This window comes from Sinocyclocheilus grahami, unplaced genomic scaffold, assembly GCF_001515645.1.
Source record: "Sinocyclocheilus grahami isolate Dianchi unplaced genomic scaffold, SAMN03320097.WGS_v1.1 scaffold216.1, whole genome shotgun sequence".
NCBI classification, from domain to species: domain Eukaryota; kingdom Metazoa; phylum Chordata; class Actinopteri; order Cypriniformes; family Cyprinidae; genus Sinocyclocheilus; species Sinocyclocheilus grahami.
This window is the reverse complement of record NW_015505395.1, coordinates 179,278-188,319: the sequence shown is the minus strand read 5'-3', so window position 1 is coordinate 188,319 and position 9,042 is coordinate 179,278. Positions and strand designations below refer to the sequence as shown.

At 39.2% G+C, this 9,042-nt stretch overlaps 1 long non-coding RNA gene across 1 annotated transcript; it reads left to right on the top strand.

Moving 5' to 3' along the window:
• Positions 1-8,349: 8,349 nt before the first annotated feature.
• On the top strand, positions 8,350-8,810 carry LOC107596293 (uncharacterized). The gene is made up of 3 exons (XR_001610348.1): positions 8,350-8,408; positions 8,501-8,559; positions 8,663-8,810. It is a non-coding gene; the product is annotated as an uncharacterized lncRNA (long non-coding RNA).
• The last annotated feature ends 232 nt before the right edge of the window (positions 8,811-9,042 follow it).

Sequence of the window (9,042 nt, the reverse complement as noted above, 5' to 3'; positions counted from 1 at the left end):
CACCCAAAAATGAAAATGTGATGTTTATCTGCTTACCCCCAGGGCATCCAAGCTGTAGGTGACTTTGTTTCTTCAGTAGAACACAAACAAATATTTTTAACTCAAACCGTTGCAGTATCTCTCAAATGGACCATTGACACTCCTAATTGAGATTGTAGATAGAGGTCCATTTGACAGATAGGTGGGGGTAATGCACTTACTGTGCATTCACACCGCCGCTGTCGAGAGCGTCAAAACCTCCCAACAACGCTGTAGAAAGATTTGTGGATGCTCTGACGTAGATCGAATGCTTGTCTTGTATTTAAAGGGGTCGCAAAGCAAACACGCTTGTTGATCTTGTGCAGACTGACCACAAAGGAGGATAACCTTAAGTTAACCTCATTAAATATTGTTGTGGACGAAGTATTAAGATCCTTTACCTCATAATGTATAAAGCACTAATACCACACTGTAAAAATACTCTGATACAAGTAAAATTCCTGCATTGAAAATGTTACTTAATGTAAGTATAATCAGGAAAATTGATTTAAAGGTTTAAAAGTCAACTGGGACTATTATACTGTTATTTATTATATCATTAGATTATTATTCCTATAACGTTAATGCACATCAGCAACTCACCAGGAACACCAACAATCTCAGACACCTTGGGCCACGCATCATTTTTTTACATTTATGTCCCTGTATGCAAACAGGGACACGTCATAGATTATTGGGAAATCCGCCACAGCAATAATCAACCTCTCCTCCATTTTACTTGGGAACTAATATGGTCGGAACCAAAGTTTACAGGACTGCGATCTCTGGAATCCTCTCAAGCGGTGGACTTCTACGTTCCGATTGGTTGCTCCCGAACCGCGTCATAGCTCATTACCATAAAGTTGACCTGATTTCAACTCTCCTCGACGCCCTCAACGTCCAAGTCGCGCCGCGCCGCGCCTCGACGCTGGCTCACATTGAAAATGAATGACTTCCGGCCACTTTGTCGCTCTCGACGGCGGCGGTGTGAACGCACGGTTATAAGTCTGTGATCCGCCGTAAAGCAAGAAGAAGAAGAAGACGCATCACGCGCCAGCTGATGAGAATGCGCTCAGGACAGTTCAGACATTGTGGTGAATCAGAGGTAAAAAACAATATAAATACTGTTCAGTTTCTTGCACATACCTGATACACATCAATGTATCGTCACAAGCCGCAGGGTTTAATTTGGTTTTGTTTGTGAATGTTTTTTTGACTCTCAAAGCTGTGATTCCCATTCACTTCCATTATATGACCGACAGACTGCAACAGTTTGAGTTAAAAATCTTCATTTGTGTTCTACTGAAGAAACAAAGTCACCTACATCTTGGATGCCCTGGGGGTAAGCAGATAAACATCACATTTTCATTTTTGGTTGAACTATCCCTTTAATGATGGATTTGTTTTTTTTTACAAACACGCAGCTTTTCGCTTCACCAGACTCCAAATTTTATTTGTAAGGGTACAAACACCACCTTATACATCTCTTTTGCAGAATCTTGTACACTGTGCCAGAAAATGACACTGTAGAAATTGTTTTAATGGAAGACAACTGTTCTCTGTTGGCAGACAACTGAATTGCCATATTGCAGCTCAGACCGCCTGCTGTTGAAGCTTAGATCATTTTCCAATCATTCCTGGCCCCCACATCCAGCACATCTCAGAATGGACATCTCAGCTCCCCCTCCGGGCTGTTCAAGCATCCTGTAGCCTCCGCAGCATACTAACACCTTCCTGCTTTGTTACCCAACAACCTTATCAAGAGCTCTCATGGCAATCAGCAGAAAAATATTCATGACTTCAACTTCACAAACCCGCTCCCTCAAATTGGAACAGAAATTAAAATCTGTACTTGGCAAATCTGCGTACTTCATTTGGTAGCACCATTTGTTCTTAACACATGACTTCTCTTTCTTTTATTAGTTTATAGCCTATTGTTTTGATGATGTTGCTGCCCTGCTGAGTGTGTATGGATCAGAGGACGCAGCTTCTGATTTCAGGATGTGGATACGTGACGTCACAGTCACATTGCAGCACTTGTGGAGATGTGCGCTGAAGTGATAAACATTCACTCTAGAATAAATGAAATGCAGTCTTTGATTTAAAGCATAGAACTCTAATGAGCTGATTAGATTAGAGAAACGCATCAAATGTGCATGAAAGTGGCCTCCAGGAACAACATCAAAAAACACTGTGGTACACAACAAAGTAAGCATTCTGGAAATATAACAACAACACAGGCTTCAGCAAAGCACATCAGGCAGGCGTCCCTAGCATATCCCATGATCCTTGGCTCGGATGCAGTCACAGTCATTCGCCCTTAGCGATAGTAAGACTCAGAATACCTGAAACCAATTTGGAAACCACATTACTTTCGTTGTCGCCAAACCGCCGTGAGCCATAAGTGTGGCCTTATCTCACAGCGAAACACCCTTCCTTTGCGTCACCAGGACGCTCTCCCTCAGACATCCGGCCCCCCGGCCAATTCAAACTTAATTGAAAAGGTTCACTGCAATTTGCAGATGGCAGAGCAAAAAACCAAAAACAAAGCAACTGGTAAAAATACGAAAACAGTCTCTTGGGCTTTTTTAAAATGAATGACCTCTTCAGCTGAAGGAGTCTCTGTAGGGACACTTGAGTTCCCGTCTGGTAGGTTTCTGCAAACGCTGACAATGCAATTCTGGCTGCATTGGTTGCAGTTGTACTATGATTTTGTCAGGCAATCTTTACACAAAATAGCCCCAAGACCTGAAATTAACAAAATTCTATAATCAAATTCTAATTTCAAAAGTGAAGTGGCTTCATTCATCTGTCCATCTGACACACAAGATACAGTATTATTGGCTCATCCACAACAGCAGGATATTTTTTTCATCTTGTCTATTGAAATTTGATTTTAGCTGTTTACATCAGCCACAAGGAGAAAATGTCCTATTATCATTATCACCTGATGGCTTTGATGTTTTCAGATCAATTTAGTTGTATCTTTATTAAAACTCTGTCCTGGGTCATTTCTACTGTACTCTAATCATACACTATCATTCGAAAGCTTGATTTCAGTAACATTTTTAATACTTTTATTCAGCAAGGACACATTAAATTGATAAAAAGTGGCAGTAGATGCATTTATGTGAAAAACGATTTCTGTTTCAAATAAATGCTGTTCTTTCTATTCAACAAAGAGTCCTGAAAAAAGTATCATGGTTATCACAAAAATATGAAGCAGCACAACTGTTTTCAACATTGATAATAACCAGAAATGTTTCTTGAGCAGCAAATCAGCATATTAGAATGATTTCTGAAGATCATGTGACACTGAAGACTGGAGTAATGATGCTGAAATAAATTACATTTTATAATATATTACAACAGAACACAGTTATTTTAAATTGTAATATTTTCTTTACAATATTACTGTTTTTACTGTGTTATTTATTTTATTCATTTCCCTTTTGGTGTGAAAGGCTTTTATATTCGCCAAAAATAGAACTTTTTTATTTTAAAAACAAACAAGCAAGCCCTGTCCAGATTTTAAAACTAACGCAAAAGTAACGTAACGCATTACTTTCTATAAAAAGTAACGAAGTAACGTAATTAGTTACTTTTTTATGGAGCAACGCAATATTGTAATGCATTACTTTTAAAAGTAACTTTCCCCAACACTGTTGGTGATTATATGTCAAAAAAGATTTATCTTTTTTGGAATACTGTATAATATTCCCCCCCCCCGGGTCCTAAGGCCAGTTCCACAATGGCATCATCTTCCTGGAAGTGACATCATTTTGGAGGGAAAACAACAGCACAAACATCTGTAAGTATTAGCAATGGATTCTAATGGGACTTTTGCTTGCTGATGGTTTGTGATGTTAGTTGGTTTTGGGTCATTTTGAATCCTTCCATCCTTGAAATCAGTTTGATAATAATAGCTGCTCATCACGGTTTGACGAATTCAGTTTCATTCCTCTTCTTCCTGTTTGTTGCTGCCGTGTGGTTTGAGTTTGAGCTCCGTCAAGTTAATTCTTTGTCGTCTAATTTTTTATCTTAAAATCAATTTTATACACCATCCTTTTTCAGTTCTATAACGTGTGAATATATCCCCTATCGTATTCTACAACAAAAACAATCAGAACGCCTTATCACTAGTTCTATTTTTGACTTTCCGAGTCCGCTATTAGCATATAGCCCGATAGCATGTGTTTACTATTGTCATTTTGCATTATTGACACTATTTTCCTAATTAATGCTGTTCAGTTGCTTTGACACAATCTGTATTGTTAAAAGCGCTGTATAAATAAAGGTGACTTGACTTGACTTGACTTCTTAAACTGTCAATGTGAGAGGAATTTATTTAATGAGAACAAATGTAGGGTGGGATGTTTTGATGAAAGTTTATAAATCAATCCAAATAAAATTAATAAACTGGATTAAGATGAGATCAATATTGATTTCATGTTAAGTTTTAACTTGATTTGTCCAAATGCAGTTTTGGAGTTTAGAGCCAGTTTAACCATTGCAAATTACACAGTGTGCATTACCATGATATGACTTTGCTAATTTGTTATGTCTGCTTTATTTTTGCTATCCATTCTACCTGGCAAAACCTATCAAATAGTAGAAAATGTTTTAGTTTCTCTAGTAAGCACACTTATAAATTCACAAACTGTCATATATATCATCCTATTATAATCAGTATTCAGAAGGTACAGGATGCATTATCCGTCTATTTGATTCATTTCATGTTTAATATTCTCTGACGTTTCCAAAGTGAAACTTTATGTCTGATTATTTAGTACTTTGTGCTCAATTATGAATTTATCATGCCGTAACGTGGATTTAAATTGCTCACACTGAGGTGTAATTCTTTATGACAGTTGACGCCAGCAACAATGAACGCAATTTCCTTCTTTTCAAAGCTCCACATGCATTATCACATGTAATTATGCAGAAAGCTTAAAGCGGTTAGAAAACTGATGATTGAAGGTGAGAAATGTCAGGCACTCTTCAAGCCGCTGATACAGGAGCTGATACAGCGGAGGTGTTTCGCTCGGCTGAATATTCACGTGTTGCCCAAGGTACATATTTAACGTGGTTAGTTGGAGGTGGTTTTACTGCCATTTGCCAAAAGAGCAAGGGCAGCTTTAAAAAGCCACACGTGGAAGGTCACGTTAGAATCAGGCCAGTAAAATCTGAGTAACTGAGGGCAGAGGAGACTGAAAGTCCTGTCCACGAGATCAGCAAATGTCTCAGCGGCACACGTTTCAAGCTCCATTACAGACACAATATGCCAGTCTTGCCACCGCTGGGATGAAGAGCTCAACATGTTCTGTCCCAAAACAACTAGCTAACGGCCCATTAACCGATGATGGCCTTGATGTGGACAGCAGCCCTCTTGACATCTGAGGAGAGGACGGGATGTTCTAGAAACTCAGTCTGGCTTGCAGGCGTTCTGTAGGGTGGGGATTCAGTATCGAGGCGAGGTTTATGAGTGAAACAGCAGGGTTGTGTGCCATTAAGAAATTAATGAATTAAGAGTGCCTAAATTTAAACTGAGTTGGAATTGAGTCAGCAAACAAGATACTTGAAAATTTTCAAGATAGATAGATAGATAGATAGATAGATAGATAGATAGATAGATAGATAGTAGGAGTGTAATAGTACACAGAAGTCATGGTACGATATATACCTCGGTTTTGGGGTCACGATTCGATGCTATTTCGGTATAACAGGAAAAATCAACAAATCCCCAATGGTTTTTTTTTTTTTCTTTTTTACTTTGAACAGACAGTAGTGCATATTACAGTTTGTTCTTGATATATTTAGTCCCACCTGAGGTAGTTGATACAGTACAGCCCCCTTAGTGTATCCAAACAAAAATGCTACACACATGAGAAGTAGTTTTTTTTATTTGAATTGATTGTATAATTTGAAGATTTAAAGCAAAAATAGAATGGTCTGACTTGACATTTGTGAAATTATGCTACATAGGACACCTGCACAAAACAAAAACAGCAGACGGGCTGAATGAGATGCAAATTCACTCTCTGACAGCAGGTGGCACGTATGGAACAGCAGCGAACAGTCAGTTCCTTTCAGAGATACATTCATATAACCCCCCACCCCCAATTCAATATTTATATTTTTCTTCCTATATTTTGTGCATCATGAACTGTGAGTTCGCTCTGCCTACTACAGCATTTTTTCCTCTTTGTGTCCATCTTCAGCATCTCTGGCCTTTGTTAACGTCCCATTTACAGACTTTATAATATTTTTGCCAAGACATTTTGGGAAATGATTGCAATGCAGTTTGTGTCCAAATCCGGAAAATAGATTGGCTAAAATAAAACTAAAAACCACCCAGTTGCCAATTGTGTGTTTGGAGCAAAGACAAGAGGACGTCTCTTCTGTAGTCTCGCGTAGCCAGACCGTGAGACTGATGGCTGAAGGTCTGGAATCCATGGCAGCTTTCATTGGCCAAGGCCCACCCATGAGGCCGTTTGACCGACATGTCAAACAACCAATCACAGTTCGTTTCGTTCAGCGTCACGTTTCGGGGCGTAAAAATGCCGCCACAATTGGATGTATTTTAGAGATTCTGTGCCGTGAACTTTAAATATTTCACATACTTTTGAAACTCCAGCGTTTAGTTGATCCTGATAAGCACTCGTCATCACAGTTGTAAACACTACGGCTTTCTTATTTCGTGAGGGGGTTTTGCGTCACGGCATCTTTGTTTCCAGACGGAACGCTTAAAGAACGCGACACACACGTCTCCCGGAAATCCTGTAGAATTCAACCAATCCGATGACGACTTCGACACTCCTGAAGTGTTTTCACTTTTGTGTCCCATATGCATCAGACGTTTAGCCAACGGTCCGTGGGCGTGACGTCTGAGGCTGAGACTATCTCTTCTGCTGCTCTTTCCTGTTGTGGTGGATAGCATTGCATTACCGCTCATGACCCTTCTGGATCGATCACCTGTGACTGTATTCGTCGTCTGACTGCATGAACCGAACCGTGACATCCGTACCGTGACTGTTCGGGACGAATAATTCATGTACCGTTTTGTGTACGTTTTTGCTTGAAATCAAAGTTTGTAATATTGGGATTCTCCTTATAGCTGGCTGGCTTGGTTCAAGGCTTATAACGCTTTAACAAAGACTATTTTTAAATCCCTATGCAGAAAATCAATAGAAGACGTGGACAGGCACTAAGACACTACAGTATATTGCAATTCAGTAAATTCCTCTTCCTGTCATTCCAATTCAATTCAAATTCATGAACCGATGGGGAACCAGTTTGTCAGTTCTTGATTTTTCATAACCTTAACTGACAGCGACATGGAGAGAGGGACATTATTGTGAATTGTTGAAGTGATTGTTGACTTGAGCAGTGATGCGTTGCAGCAACAACCAATGGCAGTGGTGTACATATTTAGCTCTTTGATTTAGAAATGTTGACGTTTTTCACATTTGCATGTCAAATGGGCTGAAGTCTAATATTTGGGGGTTTGTTCAGATCACAAACCTTCAGTATGAGCAATACCTTAGAACATTTTTTTAATTAAAGCAATAGTCAATGTTGTGCGTTTGAGAAAATCTCATTTGAAGCTCCCATTACCACATCAGAAATCAAATTAAAATGTCTCCGCTTACAAAGAAACTCAATTCATTCCCAAACCGCAAACTCAGCTGTTCTGCCGAGTTGTGAATTTTTATTAAATTCGGGGACAAGGAACGATTCTCAAAAATTGTATGGAAGCATAATTTAATATAATTCCACAATTGAAACCCCTTGCAGATTTTTTAACCCAATTACCTTGAACTGTCAGCATTATATTTGCTATAGTCCAGGGGTGTCAAACTCAATTCCTGGAGGGCCGGAGCCCTGCAGAGTTTAGATTCAACCCTAATTAAACACACCTGATCTAGCTAATCAAGTCTTTCAGGTTTATTTGAAAACTACATGTATGTGTGTTGGAGCAGGGTTGGAACAAAACTCTGCAGGGCTCCGGCCCTCCAGGAATTGAGTTTGACACCCCTGCTATAGTCTAAAATCAAAATAAATTGGTCAAATGATCATGTCCTATAAGGATACCAGGAACAAATTCATTAAATTGTCCTTCAGAGCAGACAGACCAATGGAGGCCAGTTAGACAAGAATCAAAACATAGGATTTTGGATCTATGATGGACAAACCACAATCTCAGGTTCTTTTCTTCAGGGTATGAATGTCATATTTCATATTTTATGAGCCCTGGCTAACTAACCACCCGACTGCAATAATAATCTTATTTTCTATTTTAATCATTCAGAATGTTTGTATTTTCTCCAGAAGGAAGCAGCGAGTCAACTCATAAAGGATGACACTAATACTCATGCTGTAATCCTCAGGTGAACTTCATTTTTGCCAATTATGTGATCTTATGCAACAATGTAGAGTTCATTTCCCATGACGCATCTCTTTCACTCTGGCTTAAGTGTAGGTGTTGGGTGCTTAATTAGTGAGATTCATGCCAGCATTTTCAGCTGCCCTGTGAATAATGTGAGTAAATTTTTTTCCCATTTAAATGGAATAGGAAGTGAGACGGGTTTTACAACACTTTGTTGAACGTTTGATGTTAATCATATAACTTATTTTAAAATAGGGGTGCTCCCATTGATTGACTACCTATCGCTATCGGCCGATAATGGCTTTGGGAAGTCTGATCGGCGGTCTCTATATAAAGGCTGATCTCATAAATTGATCTGAAGCTGACGACGTGCCTGCAGTGAGAGGTTTGGCATGACATCCAGCAGCACCGTCTCAATCTCTGTTTGTCTGTGCATAGGTCAAATAAATATAATGCTGAAGGTGAGGCACAATTCATCTTTCTTTATTGCAATAACTTAGTCATTTGAAAACTTTCTGTGAGATGCAATTTCACAAACAGCGTGAGTGAATCACAGCTTTCTCTCTCTCTTTCCCTCTCAAAATGTGCAAATGGTTTCAAATCACCACACAAGATGTCTGCACTATAAGCGAGCT